Raw genomic sequence first — 19,809 nt, forward strand, 5'->3', positions numbered from 1 at the left:
TTAAAATCTGGTTGAGGCGGTGGCATTTGTGGATGAGGTCAATACCAATTTTCGAAGTTGATGAAATTCATCGCGCCATTGACTTTATGAGGAACAGGGGCCTAAAGAGCTGCATGTGCGAAACTATCAAAAGAGGAAATAGTGAAATGCTTTGAAGTAGATCAAACGGACAAATGCAACAAGAGAATTCGTAACCGCCGGTTTGCCATAAACGCGGACGGTATATTGTGTAATAATTTTGTACCCTATAATATTCATGGCCCTGTGATTTTGAATGTCTCCTACCACAGTGGCTCAGTGGTTGGACAGCTCGTCTCGTAAAGCCAAAGTCGGGGTTCAATCCCGGATGCGGCTGCCGCTTTCTTGTGCACTAGCCCATTGATAACAATTAGCTCACAGGAAAGGAAATCCGCAGTACCTGCCAGACTCTCTTCTGTGGGCACCTAATAATAATCAATCAATCAACCTTTATTTAATGTGCGCAGGAACAGCCATGTGGTCTTCGTGCTGCAGTAAAAATACAAAAAAAGAAACAAAAATGAAAATGCCCAAACATGTTTACACACACAGAGAGAACACAAAAGAAGAAATAAATAATACATGAAATGAAACTGAGACGAAAAGCATCAGGGAAAGTAAGCAATCAATGAGTAGCATCACTTATATACGCAGTGAGAGGATTTTGGAGCACGTCAGGAAAGAAACAAAAGAAAAAAGAACGGTAGATAGAGGAGAAAAAACAACAACAACAAATAACTAACTTTGTATATAGTAATATAGAAATATACATAAAATAAACAAACATTCCAGGCGCAATAAGTGCATGGTACTAAAAACACAGGCTCGAAATACAGAATAATACAATAAAGAAATAGAATTGAACAGGGGACAGTAAGATTCGAATATAAAGTTTAAAGTAGAAATTTAAGTAAGAAACGGATAAAAAAGCAGTTCAAAATACAGACAGCATTGAACAGGAGAAAAAGCAAAAAGGGAAGTAAATACAATATTAAGGCTAGAAAGTGGGAGTTATATGTGATAAAGTACTATTTAGAACACAACGCTACGAACATCCAATGTAAATGAACAGAGCGAGTGTTGGAAGCTGTCAAGGTGAGGACAAAAAGAGTCAAATAACCACTGCATCCTGTCCAGACGGGAGTGGAAATGAAGAGGAGAAACTTGAAATGGTCTGAATTCCCTCATGCTTTTTCGCGGAACGCACTGTAGGATGTACTCTAAGAGCTGAGGGCACATAATGTGGCCATGAAGGAGTTTGTGCAGAAAAATGATATCAAGTCTGATACGACGGCAGTGAAGAGAAGGAAAATTCAGTTGGGCGCTCCTGGTGGAGCGAGAGGGGGAAGTTGCGCAAGGAAAGCGATAATGAAATATCCGTAAAATTTTTTTTGTACTCTGTCAACCTTGTCCAAGTTCGATTTGCAAGTGCCATTCCAAACAACCGACGCGTACTTAAAGAGCGGCAAGCATATGGACCGGTACAGTTTTAGGAACGAAAGTGGAGTATGGAGCTCTCTCGAAAGTCTGCAAACGAATCCGAGTGTGCGCATAGCCCGCTGAGCAATGCGTTTAGTGTGAGAGGAGAAGCTGGGGGGGGGGGGAGGGTGCGGTCAAAAAGTACACCAAGGTCATTAGTTTCATCAACCCTGTCCAACAGCACAGAATTAACAGAATAATGGTAGAGAAAGCTTTGTGTTCTACGACTAAAGGACACAACACTAGTTTTGGAAGAATTGAGGGCAAGTCGATTCTTCGCACACCAATCAGAAAAAGCAGATATGTCCGATTGCAACAACAAGCAATCTTGAAAAGAATGTATTACCTTGAATATTTTTATATCATCAGCATGAAGAAGAAACGAGGAGCTCTTTATCGCCGAGGAAATATCATTAATAAAAACGGCGAAGAGAAGCGGGTCTAGTACTGAACCTTGAGGAACTCCACTCGTTACAGGGTAAACGAAATATGTCTGTCCTTTGACACTGACAAAGCAGAAGCGATCAAGCAGATAGTTGCGTAGGAGGGCTACGAGTGAGACTTCAACGCCAGTGAGCAGAAGTTTTTCAAAAAGTAGTGAGTGAGTAACAATGTCGAAAGCTTTGCACATATTACAGTACAAAGCGTCAACCTGACCCCTCTGAAGTAGTGCTGCAGAGGCATACGTCATAAACGTGACTAGGTTGGTAGAAGTAGAGCGACCCGACATGAAGCCATGTTGATTCGGTACTATGATATGTTTGAGATGGAAGCAAAGTACGTTATGCAAAGCTAATTCGAAAAGCTTAGAGGTTGCACATAGAAGAGAAATCGGACGATAATTGTAAACATCGGATTTGTTCCCAGACTTGAAGACAGGAAACAAGCGTGCCATTTTCCACACGCGGGGAAAGACAGCATTTTTTAAACAGTTATTAAATATGGCATTCAGTACTGGTACAAGGATATAACTGAAGGCTTTTATTATGGCGGCTGCAATGCCATCAGGTCCAGGAGACAAAGATGGTCTCAGACGCTTAAGACTCTCAGTTATCAACCCCTCGTCAAAGAGAATGGAATTAGATAGTGCACCAGATGAGAGCCAGACGGAATCACAATGTGGATGTTTGTAAACGGAGGAAAAATGTTGGGCAAAACTGTCGGCAACATTCCGAATTTCCGAACTCTGAAAGTCGACTAAGCTGATACTTAAACCTGATTTAATGGAACGCTTGCGAACGTAACGCCAGAACTGACGAGGACGATTTGAGGCCCTTCTCTCTAAAGACTCAAGATAGGAGTCGTAGTCCCGCTTGTATATGTGTTTGCAAAGAGAATGCACACGGCGAAACTCATCTTCCCAATTGTGAAACCCAGGGCGTTTCGCTTTACGATGGGCTCCTTCCTTGATTTTTAACGCCGTTATTAGCTCCGTTGAAAATCAGGAAGGGAACTTCCTACGCGTAGGAGTATGCAAAAGTATGTACCGACGCATACCATCAAGAACTATTTCTGTAAAGCGACTGACTTGTCCATCTGAATCATTAATGTCATTTAAAAGGGACCAGTCGACGGAAGAGAAGGAATTGAAAAGACCGACATAATCACCACGTGCATATGCGAAACGGGGCGAATTCCTCACCCGACCTGAATTAGTAGATGAGGCAGAGACAGCAGTAGTAACTAGAAGCGGAGGGTGAAATTTGTCACAGCGATTCAGCGGTATGTCTGAACTCGAGACTCGAACACTTTCCAAATTCGATAGAGAGATGTCAAGCATATTACCACAGCAGTTTTCAATGAAATTATGTTGCTGCAAAGAGTTAAAGGCTATAAAACCAAGTAGAGCGTTACACTTACTTAATATGTAATGATTGTTGTGTGAAGAAATAATAATAATAATAATCAATCAATCAATCAATCAATCTTTATTTAATGTGCGCAGGAACAACCATGTGGTCTTTGTGCTGCAGCACAAAAAAAAAAAATGAAAACGCACAAACATGTTTACACACATAGAGAGAACACAAAAAAAAGAAATAAATAATACATGAAATGAAACTGAGACGAAAAGTATCACGGAAATTAAGCAAACAATGAGTACCATCACTTATATACACAGTGAGAGAATTTTTTAGCACACCAGGAAATAAAGAAAAAAAAAAAGAACGGTAGGTAGAAGAGGAAAAAAAAAAAAAACAGATGACTGACATTGATTATAGTAATATAGAAATATACATAAAATAAACAACCATTCCAGGCGCAACAAGTGCATGGTACTTAAAACACAGGCTAGAAATACAGAATAATACAATAAAGAAGTAAAATTGAACAAGGGACAGTAAGATTCGAATATAAAGTTTAAAGTTGAAATATAAGCAAGAAACGGATAAAAAGTAGTTCAAGATACAGACAGCATTGAACAGGAGAAAAAGCAAAAAGTGAAGTAAATACAATTTAAGGCTAGAAAGTGGGAGTTATATGTGATAAAGTACTATTTAGAATACAACGCTACGAACATCCAATGTAAATGAACAGAGCGAGTTTTGGAAGATGTCAAGGTGAGGACAAAAAGAGTTAAATAACCACTGCATCCTGTCCAGAGGGGAGTGGGAATGAAGAGGAGAAACCTGAAATGGTCTGAATTCCCTCATGCTCTTTCGCGGAACGCGCAGTAGGATGTACTCTAAGAGCTGAGGGCACATAATGTGGCCATGAAGGAGTTTGTACAGAAATATGATATCAAGTCTGATACGACGGCAGTGAAGGGAAGGAAGATTCAGTTGGGCGCTCCTGGTGGAGCGAGAGGGGGAAGTTGCGAAAGGAAAGCGATAATGAAATATCCGTAAAAATTTTTTTTGTACTCTGTCAACCTTGTCCAAGTTCGATTTGCAAGTGCCATTCCAAACAACCGACGCATACTCCAAGACCGGGAGGCATATGGACAGGTACAGTTTTAGGAACGGAAGTGGAGTATGGAACTCTCTCGAAAGTCTGCAAACGAATCCGAGTGTGCGCATAGCCCGCTGAGCAATGCGTTTAGTGTGAGAGGAGAAGCTGAGGGTGCGGTCAAAAAGTACACCAAGGTCATTAATTTCATCAACCCTATCCAACAGCACAGAATTGACAGAGTAATGGTAGAGAAAGCTATGTGTTTTACGAGTAAAGGACACAACCCTAGTTTTGGAAGAATTGAGGGTAAGTCGATTCATCGCACACCAATCAGAAAAAGCAGATATGTCCGATTGCAACAACACGCAATCTTGAAAAGAATGTATTACCTTGAATATTTTTATATCATCAGCATAAAGAAGAAACGAGGAGTTCTTTATCGCCGAGGAAACATCATTAATAAAAACGGAGAAGAGAAGCGGGCCTAGTACTGAACCTTGAGGAACTCCACTCGTTGCAGGGTAAACGAAAGAAGTCTGTCCATTGACACTGACAAAGCAGAAGCGATTAAGGAGATAGTTGCGTAGGAGGGCTACGAGAGAGACTTCAACGCCAGAGAGTAGAAGTTTTTCAAGAAGTAGTGAGTGAGTAACAACGTCGAAAGCTTTGCTCATATCACAGTACACAGTGTCAACCTGACCCCTCTGAAGGACTGCTGCAGAGGCATACGTCATAAACGTGACTAGGTTGGTGGAAGTAGAGCGGCCCGACATGAAGCCATGTTGATTCGGTACTATGATATGTTTGAGATGGAAGGAAAGTACGCTGTGCAAAGCTAATTCGAAAAGCTTAGAGGTTGCACATAGAAGAGAAATCGGACGATAATTGGAAACATCAGTTTTGTTTCCAGACTTGAAGACAGGAAACACGCGTGCCATTTTCCACACGCGAGGAAAGGCAGCATTTTTTAAACAGTTATTAAATATGGCAGTCAGTACTGGTACGAAGATATAACTGAAGGCTTTTATTATGGCAGCTGGAATGTCATCAGGTCCAGGAGACAAAGATGGTCTCAGACGCTTAAGACTCTCAGTTATCAACTCCTCGTCAAAGAGAATGGAATTAGATAGAGCACCAGATGGGAGGCAAACGGAATCACAATGTGGATGTTTGTAAACGGAGGAAAAATGTTGTGCAAAACTGTCGGCAACATCCCGAATTTCCGAACCCTGAGAGTCAACTAAGCTGATACTTAAATCTGATTTAATGGAACGCTTGCGAACGTAACGCCAGAACTTACTAGGACGATTTGAGGCACTCCTCTCTAAAGACTCAAGATAGGAGTCGTAGTCCCGCTTGTATAAGCGTTTGCAAAGAGAACGCACACGGCGAAACTCATCTGCCCAATTGTGAAACCCAGGGCGTTTCGCTTTACGATGGGCCCGTTCCTTGAGCTTTAACGCCGTTATTAGTTCCCTTGAAAACCAGGAAGGGAACTTCCTACGCGTAGGAGTATGCAAAGGTATGTACCGACGCATACCTTTAAGAACTATTTCTGTAAAGCGACTGACTTGTCCATCTGAATCATTAATGTCATTTAAAAGGGACCAGTCGACGGAAGAGAAGAAATTGAAAAGACCGACATAATCACCATGTGCATACGCGAAACGGGGCGAATTCCCCACCCGATCTGAATTAGTAGAAGGTGAGGCAGAGAGAGCAGTAGTAACTTGAAGCGGAGGGTGAAATTTGTCACAGCGAGTCAGCGGTATGTCTGAACTCGAGACTCGAACACTTTCAAAATTCGATAGACAGATGTCAAGAATATTACCGCAACAGTTTTCAATGAAATTGTGTTGCTGCAAAGAGCTAAAGGCTATAAAATCAAGTAGAGCGTTACACTTACTTAATATGTAATGATTTTTGTGAGAAGAGATAAGTGAGTTCCAGTTGATACCAGGAGTATTAAAATCACCTAAAATAAGAAGTTTGTGTTTGCTATGACGGGTTATAACATGTTCGATTGAGAGCAGAACATCATCATAGGCTGAAGGAGGTAGATTCGGAGGAATGTAGAAAGCTGCAAGTAAAAGTTTTTCATGTCGATTTAAAGTGAGCTCGAGCCACACACATTCTTCAACAGTTTCCAGATCGGAACGTCGAACACACTTCACAAAACTGTCAATAGCAATGAGCACTCCACCTCCTCTTGATTTGGGACCTGTTGATTTGGGACCTTGGTTTGGGACCTGGCGATAATAATAATAATAATAATAATAATAATAATAATAATAATAATAATAATAATAATAATAATAATAATAATAATAATAATAATAATAATAATAATAATAATAATAATAATAATAATAATAATATTTATTATTATTATTATTATTAATAATAATATTATTATTATTATAATATAATAATATTAATAATAATAATTATTATTATTATTATTTTCCAAGATGGCGCCCAGTAAGGACGCATGTGCGCTGTGCTCCCGCCAGTTTTTTGGCAAGCAGCAGTTTTTACGATGTGCCGACTGTGCAAAACGTGTTCACACGAAGTGCGTCACCTGGGCGGATGACGAGCTGCAACTTCTTAAGTCCGGCTCTCGGCCATTCTTGTGTAATTTGTGTGCGTCGTCGTCGTCTGACGGTGTTAGGCTTAGCGACGGTGGTGCTAGAGTCCCTGGTGCCCCGCTCCTGCCCAGCCACCCGACCGGTTTTCCCCCTTCAGCCGCGACCGGCGAACATGGCGGTGAGTTTGCCTCGCTACGGGCTCGACGCGCTTGAGGGAATCTCTTTTCTGAGCGATGAGGTTGCCCAGCTACGGAAAGAGAACGAGCGCCTTCGTGTAGAGAACTCGCGGGCTTTCGTACAACAAGCCGAGGTTATCGCCTCTCTACGTGCCGATGTTCACGGCTGTTACGTTTCTCCACCTACAAGTGGGACAGCGGACGCGGCCACCGCATAGCAACAGGCAGAACCGCGAGCGGATCGGCCATTTCGACGCCGTTCATCGGCCGCGCAACGCTTCCTCCCGCCGACAAGTCTCAGCGTGTTCCTGCCACGCGCCAAATGTGTGTGCGTGCGTATGTGGTGGTGGTGGTGACTATGATGATGGGGGATGGGGTACTTGGCACGACGTATGCCAGCCTGAGCTAGCGGCGGCACTCTTGGTGTGCAAAAGCTGGCCAAGCCTGGAGATCGAGGGAAAGTGCGTCGCCTTCTCCTGTCTGCAGGAGGTGGAGGAGATGAGGTCGGAACACCTGCGATTGAGTCATTCGTCGTGAACCAACATGTTTGGCTCGCCCTTTCCTGTGAGGGTTTACCCTTTCCCTGTGAACGGGAAAACCTATAAAATGCAGCGGCCGACTCCGCTGAGATAGAGACTACTTCGACGCGCCGTTGGCACGACGCTAGACACCAGCTGTGTGAGAGTGTCTGTAATCTCTCCGGGTCAGCTTCACTGCCCGTTTCTTCCTGATGTTACAGTAAAGGTTGTTTCTTTAAAAGACGCCTCGTCTTCGATGGCACCTTTGATGCCGTCCGCCGTCCACGGAGCCGCCAGGCCAACGCTACCGAGGGGCCGCGCGCCGCAGCGGTACGCTACCCCGGCGCCCGCGACCCCCAAACCTAACACTTGGTGAACAGCGGTGGGATGACGACGACCAAGCCGTAACCGTGGTCGGAGGAGCCAGGTGATACCATCGTCCAACGTGAACAGCGGAGGTACGAGGACGACCAAGCAGTGACCGTGGTCGGTGAAGCGAGCCAGGCCTGCCCGAGGTGCAACATCTGATGGGAAGAGCGGAGATGTCCGAGGCGTGACCCGTGAATGAAAGCAGCTCAGCGGAAAGTCAGGAGCAGTGCAACGAGCCCTGTGTGATGACTGGTTGCCTGCAGCGGAACGACTGCGTTGGATTCTTGGCTGCGAGGTTCGGTGAGTGCGGGACTTTCTTCTACTGAGTTTTGCCAGGCTTTTGTTAAGTAGAGAACAGAGCTGGTAATTGTGTTGTCGTTGTTGCTGGGTTAAGTGCAGCAAGGCAATAGTGGGCAGTAGAGAAGGCAGCACTCGGAACAGCCATGAATTTGGATTTGAAGTCGTTGCGCAAACCGAAATTGCTGAAGCTTGCGGAGGAGTTGGGTCTGAATTTGTCAGGCAAACTCAAAAAACCAGAAGTGTTAAAGGCTATTCTTGCGTTGGAAGCTGAAGATGACGAGCTTTTGGAATGCCTTGAGATCATTGACGAACGTCACGAGGAAGAGGAACGTGAACGTAGGGAACGTCGCGAGGAGAGAGAAAAGCAGTCTGCCCGCGTAATGAAACTAATACAGCTGGAGGCGTCAGCACATGGAATGAGCGCGGAAAAGCTTTGCAATGCCATTAACAATGCCATGCGGTGTAACGGTTCAATACCGCGAGATGGTCTACCACCGTTCCTCATCGCCGAGGATATGGCAGATTATTTGGCAGACTTTGAGAATATCTGCAGAAGTAAACGCTTCGAGCGAGATAGTTGGGCGCAGAAGTTGGTAGCTCTTCTTTCCGCTGAAGCGTCGGAAGAAATCAAGCGATTGGTTGGCGACCGCTTGAAAAATTACGATGAACTAAAAGAGTCATTGCTGATACGATATCAGATAACGCCTCAGGATCTTCGGAAGAGATATGAGAGCGAGAAACATTGTAACGAGGCATACTTTGATTTGGCCTATCAGTTGAAAGCCGCTGTAAGCGAATGGCTAGACAGTGCGGAAGTTCCGGAGCAAATCGAACTTGCACCGGAGTGTGAGAAACAGCTTGGGGAAGCGGCCGAGCAATGTGACCGCAGTAGCGAGCCGACCGAGCCTCGAACAGAAGAGTATCCTGTTACTTTGGTCGAGCCACTAGCTGAGACGGTTAGCACAGGCTTAATCGGCGAGAAGTCCGAAGTGGCGCCGTTAAGCGAGGTGAACTGCATGCCGACCCAAGTAACTGCAGGAGATACAGTTCCATCAAATGAGAGTGGGGAACTGGCAATAACTGAACCGCCTCTCGAGTCGAAAGCAGAAGCTTGTGGAGAGCGCGACGGAGATGAGAAAATTTCGGTTTCCGAAATCAGCTGTGTCGTAGAGCAGGGCACGCAGAAAAACGAAGTGCCGATCAACGAAACTGAGCAGCCCGCGAGTTGTGATCACCCAGGGCAGACCGACGAGGAGTGCGCGTACGCTGTAGAGAGCGAGACTTGCGAAGGCGGCAGCGAGCGACCAGAGCAGAGTCAGAATCGTTCGTGCCCCAGTACCACGCTACGTTGTATTCGCGAAAGCAACTCCGGTGCGAACGCGGACGTGGCACATATGGCCCTCACGCAATCCGAAGCGCCCCAGCTGTCGAAAGAGCTTGATCGTGCGCTGGTTAGCTCTGAGCGAGGCGACGCACTGAGTGGCGAGCCGCCAGAGCAAATGCCTAGGCGTACTGACGCGACTGACGTCAGCCGTTGTTTTCGTTCGGACTTGACTGAAAGTGAGTCCTGCGCTGCTGGCCGCGATGTAGACGCGGCGCCGCACTTTGACCACTTTGACGACACCGGTGTCCTACTAGCTCCGGTTACCGCTAGCTTGCCAGAGCTCGCGCCGAAAGAAAGTGGAACTAGAGTATTCAAGTGCTGCCACCGAAAAACGCGGAAGGGCAGGCACGAGAAAGATTGCTGCCGTCGTAAGGAGAGCAAGCTCAAACGGTTGCAAAACGAAAGCAGAAGGCTAGTATTCCAGTGCTGCCGACGAAAAACGCGGAAAGGCAGACGCAAGAAAGAATGCTATCATCGTAAGGAGAGCAAACTCCAACGATTGCAAAAAGAAAGCAGAAAGCCTGTGTTTCAGTGCTGCCGTAGAAAAAAGCGTAAAGGCAGGCGCGAGAAAGAATGGAGCAAGTGTAAGCTATCGCGAAAGAGAAAGCGACTATCCCAAAGGCACAAATGCGCCCATGCCCAGAAAATGCGTGACTGGTGCGCAAAGCGTAAGGAGAGGGATAGGTTGTTTGAAAAGTGAGTGATTCATGCTCATGCGTTTCTCTGCACAGAAACAGGAAGGTACGGTTGTTCCGTGAAACGGACAGCCGAAGTTTTAGTGAAAAGGGTGATCTCAACGGTAACGCCGATGGCTTAAGTCGGAGCCCATAACGTGAGAAGAAGCCTCAGTTTTCACTTGTTGGTGTTTTTCTTCCTGGCATAGGATTTTGAAAATTTGTATTGTATTATCTTTGTTTGAAGTGCTGTTTTGAAAATGCGATTTTCAAATTTGTGGACGCGTTCCAAGTGCTGCTGAGCTGCCATTTAATGTAGATGGGGGCATAAGAGGGAAATAGTCTGGCAAAACTTAGTGAAGTTTGTGCCGTGCTTGCTGGCTGAACGGTTTAGTCTAGCGTGGTTGTGATGCTGTAGGTTGTCAGAAATCTCCCCTGAAGACAAGTTGCAGAGTGCCTTGGAAACCGGACTTGCCAAGGACTTCTTCAGGCAGACTGGCTCAAGAGAAACAAGAGTCGGACGAACCCGGCTAGCAGCAATATCCCGATCCCTCCGGACAGCGGATGCAGTCCCCTGCCCTTCGGGATCTCCCTTCCCCGGCGGCGTATTGACAAACCATATCCCGTAGGAGCACTCGAGCAGACGACGCTCTGACGCGCAAGATCGTGACACGACGTCACTTCCTTTAAGTTGTTTTTTTGCTTGTTTCTATTTTTTTTTTTATGCAAAAGGAAGATGGTGGCGCACAAGCACGCGCCGTTGCTTCGCCGACGCTGGCGTTGGGGCGTTGGTTAACCAGACAAACGTCTACCATGGCTTAGTGGTAGTGCCTGTGGCTTAAGGGGTGCTGCGGCCGCAGTTTTGAGGCTTTATAAATGCAGTGGCCCAAGCCGTGCCATTTGGATGCTGGATACTGTGATGTTTGCAGTTCGAAACAAGTGTCTTGGCCGTCATCTCGAAGTCTGGTGTTTGACTCTGACAAAAAGCGATTTTGTGAAGCCACGACTGCTGAACTTTTGCTGCCTAAACATGCTGGATGCCGACTGTGCTGGTGCTGGATGTGCAAGTGTGTCGATTCCAAGAAAGCTGCGCAGCGCCGTTGGCGCTCGCCTTGGAGCCACTAATCGTTGAAAGTGCCTTGGTTAGTAGCACTGCAATATTTAGATAAGCACCGCTGGAATATGGGGGGTAAAAAGGGGGGAAAAAAGAGGAAAAAAAAAACGTGGTTACGTGGTGTATTTGTGCAACATTTGCTGTGATGCTGCATCGCTGCTCGGGGGTCTTCGCTAAGGATGCTAAAGCTGCTGGCCTACCCAAGGGCAAATGTAGACTACTACAGATGCTAAATTACACCTCAAAGGCCGTCTCTCATTTTATGCTACCTTGTGAGCAGCTGTTTTCACTCAGGATTTTTTTTTTTCCAGTTTCCGGCATTTAAATACGGAAATGTTTCTATATGGCAACATGCTGGAACAGCGAAGCCAGTTTTCTGAAATTAGCGGTAATAATCCTTGAAATGAAAACATGCTCTCGTTTTGTGAACGCACGCATGATTACGGCGCCCTGGTCATAGCGGCAACCGCCCTTTTCTGAAGCCCATAATCTGGCGACGTCAAACTATTGATTCTGAAAGTAGTGGGATATTAGGTGAACTCGATAACCAAGTATTCACGCTTCTGTGGCTAAAAACAGCGCTGACACAAGACAAAGCAGAGGTTACACGACGCTGTTTCGTCTGCTTCGTCTCGTGTTAGCGCTGTTTTTAGCCACAGATCATGCACCAACCAGCCAGAATTTCCACCCTCTTAAAGTACTCACGCTTGTTTGAGAGCACTGTGTTGAATAGGCATTTGTTGAGCGCAATAGCTAACTTAACTGCACCTGTTAAGCAGAGGCAGTGGCATAGCATGCTGTGTAATTTGTTTTTTGTAACTCTTTGTGTATGTGATTGATTGTTGAGTGTTGAGTGTTGTGTTTTATGGCGCATAAGCATCTAAGGCTATCATGCGCCAAACACATGATGAGATCTGCTGTCCATGCAGCAGATGGTAATATGGTAGTTAAAACTCATAATTTGTTAAGAAGGTTGGCATCTTTTAAGAACATAAAAACACATGATATATTAACAAGAGCATTTTCTCCTATGAGTAAGCTAGGGTGAAGAGGAATATATTCTGAATAAAATATTGGAAAATGCTTCTTTCTTAGTTCTTCTAGCTTTGTACAGGAATATAAAATGTGATTAATTGTGATAGTTTCTCCGCAAAGGTCGCATGTTGGTATTTCCTCTTTTCTAAGAATATAACCATGTGTAAGGTGTGTATGTCCAATACGGAGGCGACATAAAATGACTTCAGTGAATCGTTCTTGGTGTGTGCATGACTTCCATTCAGATATGACAGGTTTTACTAGGTGTAGCTTATTATTTTCTTCATTATTCCATTTGGACTGCCATCTATCTCTTAGCTTAGACTGCATTAACTTGGCTGCTTCTTTGTAGGGAACGTGCACTTTCTTAATTTCTATATGTCGAGCTTGTGCAGCGCATATATCAGCGTTTTCATTTCCATCAATTCCTATGTGACTTGGAACCCAACAAAGCTTTACAGTATGTCCCTGGGTAGTGGCTGTTTTTATGCTGTGTATGATGTCACCAATGAGCGATTTACCTGCATTTTTATGATTGTATGCTGTTAGTATGCTCAAAGAATCAGTGTAAATGACACTATTCTCTATGTTTTCAATTTTAATTTTTTCTAGGGCCATGAGGACTGCATAACACTCGGCTGTGAAAATGGATGCACACTGTGGTAGCCGTACTGTTCTATTCCAATTGTTTTGGACCACTGCGCTTCCGACGTATTGTGCAGATTTTGAACCATCTGTATAGAATGCCACATATTTTCTGTACTTTTCACTTAGGGCTAAAAATTCCTGCAATATGTGTTCATGTGGTGTTTGGTTTTTCTGGAATTGGTTTAATGTGAAGTCACATACAGACGGCAGGCAGTACCATGGTGGAAGTGGATCAGGTTTTCGGGTAATATTAGGTAATGAGTCTATTAAGTCTAAAACTTGACATTTCTCTTCAAAGCGGAGCAGAAGTGGTTTTATTTTTTGAGGTTTGTTTATGAACAGTGTTCGAGACTGGCATTTTGTAACTATTGGGTAACAGATATGGTTTGGCAGTGAACGGATCTTTAAAATGTATGAGCATGTGAGCATGTTTCTTCGGCTTGTAAGAGATGGTTCATTGGTTTCTACATATAAGCTGTTTATGGGGGATGTCCTGTATGCACCAGTTGAAATACGCAAGCCTGAATTGTGTACAGAGTCCAGTCGTTTTAAATATGACGGCCTTGCAGATCCATATATTATGCAGCCATAATCTAAACATGAGCGAACCACAGAGCGGTAAATTTTTAAAAGACATGTTCTGTCAGATCCCCAGTGTTTATGTGAAAGGACTTTTAATATATTGAGAGATTTCGAAGCTTTCTTTTTTAGGTTGTTTATGTGGGGAAGGAATGAAAGCTTTCTGTCAAAAGTTAGCCCTAGAAATTTATGTTCGTGCTTTACAGGTAGCTTAACATCATTAAGGTGGATGGTGGGATCAATGTGCAGTCCTCTTCTGAGAGAGAACAAAACAACTACAGACTTTTGAGTAGAAAACCTGAAGCCATTCCTATCTGCCCACGTTGCCAGTCTATTTACTGTGAGCTGTATTTGCCTCTCACATGTTGACACATTGGAGGATGTACATGCAATCTGGAGGTCGTCTACGTAGATAGAGTACATAACGGATTTTGGGATTATTTTTGCTATACTGTTAATTTTTACTATAAACAGAGTAGTACTTAAAATACATCCTTGAGGCACACCGTTTTCTTGTATGAAGGTTTTAGAAAGGGTAGAACCGAGACGTACTTTAAATGAGCGTTGAGAGAGAAAGTCGCTTATACATTTTAGCATCCTGCCGCGAATGCCAAGCTCTCCCAAATCACGCAGGATCCCAAACCTCCACGTGGTGTCATAGGCTTTTTCGAGGTCAAAAAATACAGCAAGGCAATGCTGTTTATGGATAAAGGCTTCTCGGATAGTATTTTCCAGTCGGACAAGGTGATCAATAGTTGAACATGTTTTTTTTGTAGCCGCACTGATGAGTATCAAGAAGTTTCCGGGATTCAAGAACAAACATGAGCCTTGTATTTACAATGCTTTCAAAAACTTTTGCAAGGCAGCTCGTCAGGGCTATTGGCCTATAACTGCCTGGGGAGTCCGGTGGCTTCCCAGGCTTTAAGAGAGGTACTATAACGGCTGTCTTCCAGGCTTCTGGTATTGTTCCAGATATCCATATTTTATTAAAAAAATTCAATAATGCATCTACTGACAATGGAGTCAAGTGAGCAAGCATTTTATAATGTATTTCATCTGGTCCTGGTGCAGTTTGTTTCCCGGCATTTAATACTCTAGTTATTTCTTCAAGTGTAATTAAACAGTTAAACGGTTCATTTGTGCCTCCAGCTATTGGGAGTCTTTGTTTTTCAGCTGCTGTTTTATATTTTATAAAGGAATGTGTATAGTGTGCCGAACTAGAGATTGTAGCGAAATGTTCCCCCAATATGTTTGCTTGTTCTTCTACACTCGTTTGTGTACCAGGAGTTGTTAAAAGTGGAATCGTGAAAGGATAGTATTTGCCGTCTAGTTTATTAACCTGCTCCCACATTTTTTTAGATGTGGTTGAGCTATTTATTGATGACACATAATTTTGCCATGAGGCTTTTTCAGCTTCGCGGCGAATGCACCGTGCTTTAGCCCTGGCCTTTTTAAAAGTTATAAGGTGCTCATGTGTAGGATATCTCCGGAATATTCCCCAAGCTTTATTTTGTTTTCGTTTTGCCTCTTTGCACTCTTGTGTATACCACACTTTATGGTTTTGCTGTATAGTTCCCGAGGACTGTGGAATAGCTAGGTGTGCTGCAGCAATAATACAAGCTGTAATCTCTTCATTTAGCTCATCTATGCTGAGATTTTCTGAAAATACTTTTATGAGGTCAGCTTTGGACTGGAAAAGTGTCCAATCTGCCAGGTGAAGTTTCCATCGCCGTGGTTTGGTTAGAGTGATGGATGGTGAGGATGTTAGACTTATTATGACAGGTAAATGATCACTTCCATATGGGTTGTCGAGAACGTCCCATTTAAAATCGGTAAAAATTGATGGTGAACAAAATGATAGATCTAAACAGCTCATTTTTCCCGAGCTTGGGGAGCAATATGTTTGTTTACCTGTATTCAGGAGGCAGACGTTGTTGCACAGCAAAAAATCTTCTAAAATACGTCCTCTACTGTCTGTTTGCTCACTCCCCCAAAAGGAGGAGTGTGCATTAAAATCTCCAACTAAAACATATGGTTCAGGTAACTGTTGTAGAAGTTCCTCTAAATCGTGAAGGGTAACAATGACATGAGGTTGAAGGTAGACAGAACATACTGTGATTGTTTTATAATGAACAACAGTAACTGCAACAGCTTCGAAATTAGTTTTGAGATGGACTTCTCGCGTTGCAATACTGCTCTGCACAACAACAGCAACGCCTCCGGAGAGGCGACCTGCTTGTTCTCTGTCACATCGAAACACTTTGTGCTTTTTTAAAAAATTTTTTTGTTGAGGTCCCAGATTGGTCTCTTGTAGGCATAGGACCACAGGGGACAGTGAATTTAAAAGGTCTGTTATATCATTGTAGTTTTTTAAAAGTCCTCTACAGTTCCAATGGACTAAGAACGCCATTTTATATGAGGAAGGTAGAGAGACTTAAGTTTTTTCTGGCCCGGTGATTCGGGCCTTTTCTTTTCTGGTTCGCTCCAAGGAGCTCCGTCGCCTGTCAGATGTTGACGGCCCCGGACGGTCATCGTTTGTTGTGTCCATTGCGTCCTCGGACGTGCTGGACGATTGTGCAGACTGCACAGACACATTTGTGGTAGATCTCTCCGTTACTGGAGAGACCTTGGGGCCAGCTGACCTAGAGGCCCGCGCAGCCTGCTTTGGGGGTGGTGGAGCAGCCCCAGCTACTTCCACCGGGGACGTAGAGGTCCCTGCCTTAGGTGCACCGTGTGTCACCTGGGCAGGTTCCAAGGACTGCTGTGACGCCGCCCCCTTTTGCGTCACAACAGAATAAGTTGGGGTGTGAGTGGACGTGAGTTTCTTACGTGCTTCCCTGTAAGTGAGGTTTTCTTTGACTTTTAGTGTGATGATATCTTTCTCGTGTTTCCATGTTGGACAGGTTCGTGAGTAAGCAGCGTGGCTGCCCTCACAGTTGATGCAAAGATGCGTTTCGGATTCACAGTTCTCAGCGGGATGCTCGTGGGAGGCACACTTCGCACATGTAAGTTGGCCTCGGCAAGTCTGTGAGCCGTGGCCATACCTTTGGCATTTGAAACAGCGGCGCGGGTTAGGTATGTATGGTTTCAGTTTTATCTTCGTGTACCCTACCTCCACAGCCACGGGCAGTGTGCTCGATTCGAAGGTAAGGACTAAGTGCCTAGTCGGTATCTCTTTGTTATCCCGTCTGATTTTAATTCTGAACACATTGATGACATTTTGTTCTCTTAGTCCTTCAAGGAGTTCTTCTTCACTTAGATACTTTAGGTCGTCATCTGAAATGACTCCCCTCACCATGTTTAGAGAGCGGTGTTTGGTGACATTAACTGGGCATTCCCCAAAGCTGGTTACTGTTGGGAGTTTTTCATTCTGATGATGGTACATAATTTCCAAGAGAAGGTCACCATTTGGAAGTTTTTTGACATTGTATCCTTGGCCTATTGCTTCAGTCAATGTCTTGGTCACGACAAAAGGAGATATTTGCCTAGCTGTTTTCTGAGGGTCTTCACTGTGCACCACGTGGAAGCGTGGGAATCTGTTTGCATTCTTTAGAAAGAAGTTTGCAGTTTCATCGGTCCGTCCCCTTTTTCGGGAACGATCATTGGAGAGCAAAGAAGAAGCCATACAGTAAGTTTTTGTTCAGCCGGGGTGGCGGCCACCCACCATGGAGCCCAACGAGGGGACGGGACAGGAACTCGTAAAGCAGTCCTGCCCACGCCAGCCATACACCCCGACTATAACCAAATATGGCATAACGCAGGGTGGTTAGCCACACAAGGTTAACCCTCGCCGCCTGGAAGTAGGAAGAAACGAAGAAGGTAAGAGAAGACAGGACAGTTGTAAGAGAGGGGATAGGAAAGTGAAAGATGGAGGGGAGGACAGGAAAAGGCGACTGCCGATTTCCCCCGGGTGGGTCAGCCCGGAGGTGCCGTCTGTGGGAAGCGTGGGCCGAAGTGGTGTGTTGCCTCTGCCGAGGGGCCTTAAAGGTCCAAACACTCGGCATCGGCTCAACCACCAGGATCCCCTTTTCCCCAGACACGGCGATGCCACGCACGGCTAAGCGTGGGTGCTCGGGGTCCGTGGTGTCGCACAGTACACGCAAACATCTGCTTTAACAGATGCCCCCTGCGGGGTGTATGTGATTGGTATTCTGCTCAAGTGTCATGGCAAGAAGAAACAACAGTGTTTATTTTTGAAGTTGTGGGCACCCCATAACATGCTTACGCAGAATGGTGCAGTTCAATATTGAGTCAAATAAATAAGTGCTGGTTTTCACAACAACTGTTTATTCCTTGTATACATCTCAAAGTGACCTTGGCTAACTTGAATTCCAAACTATCTTACAGCCACTTCAAAAGCTTCTGAATTAGGTGACATGTTGTACATGCACCATTATGCCTACCAATCTTTTTGAAGAAGGAATCATTGCTACAAAATTAAAGGATTAAGCTCACAAATTATAGCAACACTTGAAGAGGGGAGAACCAGAGTATTTTGACGTCACTCCCTTATGGTTTGCACACTGGTCAGCTAGCAATCCAACATTTCAAAGAAACGCTTGTTAATGTCATCATCATGTGCCACAAGTGTGTTTATAGTAAATTAGGTACTACAAGGACTTGTGGCTATAGTAAATTAGGTACTACAAGGCTACCCCGATGAAAGTCGTCTAGGAAATAGTATGAAACAACCAGTTTTAGGCATTTAAATTTGAGGAACCTGAGTTCGATCCCAGCCATAGTGACCATGTTTTGATAGAGAAAAATGTAAGGCACCCATTTACTGTGTGATGTCAGTGCATGTTAAAAAAAAATCATTGGTCAAAAATGAGCCGGAGACCTACACTACAGAATCCTGCAAAGCCTAAGTCAATTTGGGACACTATACTAAACAAAACTGAAATACGCTGCTTCTAAATTTAGGTGAAACAATGCCTTTGCTGTTTAGTAAATGCATGGCAAGCAATACATTGTAAACCATTTATGCAGAAGCAGTTTGTTTTACTGGCAAATGCCTTCAACTTTTTGGCAGGAAAAAGTGGCAGATGTGACTTCAGTTCTACAAATGACACTGGGCAGCCATGCAGCCATCAAAGAACCTACTTTGAATTGCAAATAGCCACATTTGTGTTTGCAAGGAGGCCCAAAGCACAGTGAATAAGCAAGATAGCGATGAAAATAATTCAACAAAAAGAAAGATGGAGAGTTCAGCCAGCAGCAATATGACCCTAGCGTGCTGCTCCACACTAGAGAAGGGAGAAAAGGGAAATAAAAGGAGAATGAGTATACAAATGGTTGATGACAATGTTGTAGTGCAGTGAATTGGTTCGAGTTATAGAGAAGACCACGCACACAGTAGATTGCACTTGTCTCGCATAGTCGACATATAACACATGAAGTGCATATTCTCCACATGCACCAGTTGTCATTGCACACACTTTCACTCTCATATTCTGGTCCAAATGCATACACAGGCTCGCCACGCACTGATTCTGAAAAAGCTCAAACTAGACAGAAACAATATTGATCGCACTGTAAGCAGCTGTATAGCATGCGAAGCACAGCACTAACAATTTGTGGTGTGTCACATATGGAATGGTTTGACTGTTAAATTGGCAGGGTACCATGCCATCAACTAATGTCTAAAAGCTGAGATGATGGCTTTGGTTGGAAGTAATCTAAGCCCTTGGTGATGCAAGTACACAAACAATCCAAATGCATTGTTCTTGAATGGCTGCTTTCCAAATTGTTGATATTTAGATTAAAGTAGTGTGGTGCTGTATGTTTTTCTGAAAAAAGTCTTGCTGTGCAGCTAACTTCATTGCAACATCTGATTGAAGCTGGAACACCTGCAGCAGTACCACACAGCAAGACAAAAGTGTCCACGCAGATTGCAGAACTTTTGTAGACATGGAAAATAATAAAGTATGATTCATACTTATGAAACCTTTGCCCTTGTCTTTATTTTGATAGTGCGGCCCTAGGCAGCTGCTGCACCAAGATTTTCATAGGTCAACAGGCCCACCAGAACCAAT

The 19,809-nt window shown here is 44.3% G+C and overlaps 1 long non-coding RNA gene across 1 annotated transcript; it reads left to right on the top strand.

The window, feature by feature from the left end:
• Window positions 1–11,143: 11,143 nt before the first annotated feature.
• On the top strand, window positions 11,144–19,720 carry LOC146177159 (uncharacterized). The gene is made up of 2 exons (XR_014701266.1): window positions 11,144–11,540; window positions 19,587–19,720. It is a non-coding gene; the product is annotated as an uncharacterized LOC146177159 (long non-coding RNA).
• The last annotated feature ends 89 nt before the right edge of the window (window positions 19,721–19,809 follow it).

This window comes from Amblyomma maculatum, chromosome 10, assembly GCF_055883805.1.
Source record: "Amblyomma maculatum isolate TAMU_Amacu chromosome 10, ASM5588380v1, whole genome shotgun sequence".
NCBI lineage: Eukaryota > Metazoa > Arthropoda > Arachnida > Ixodida > Ixodidae > Amblyomma > Amblyomma maculatum.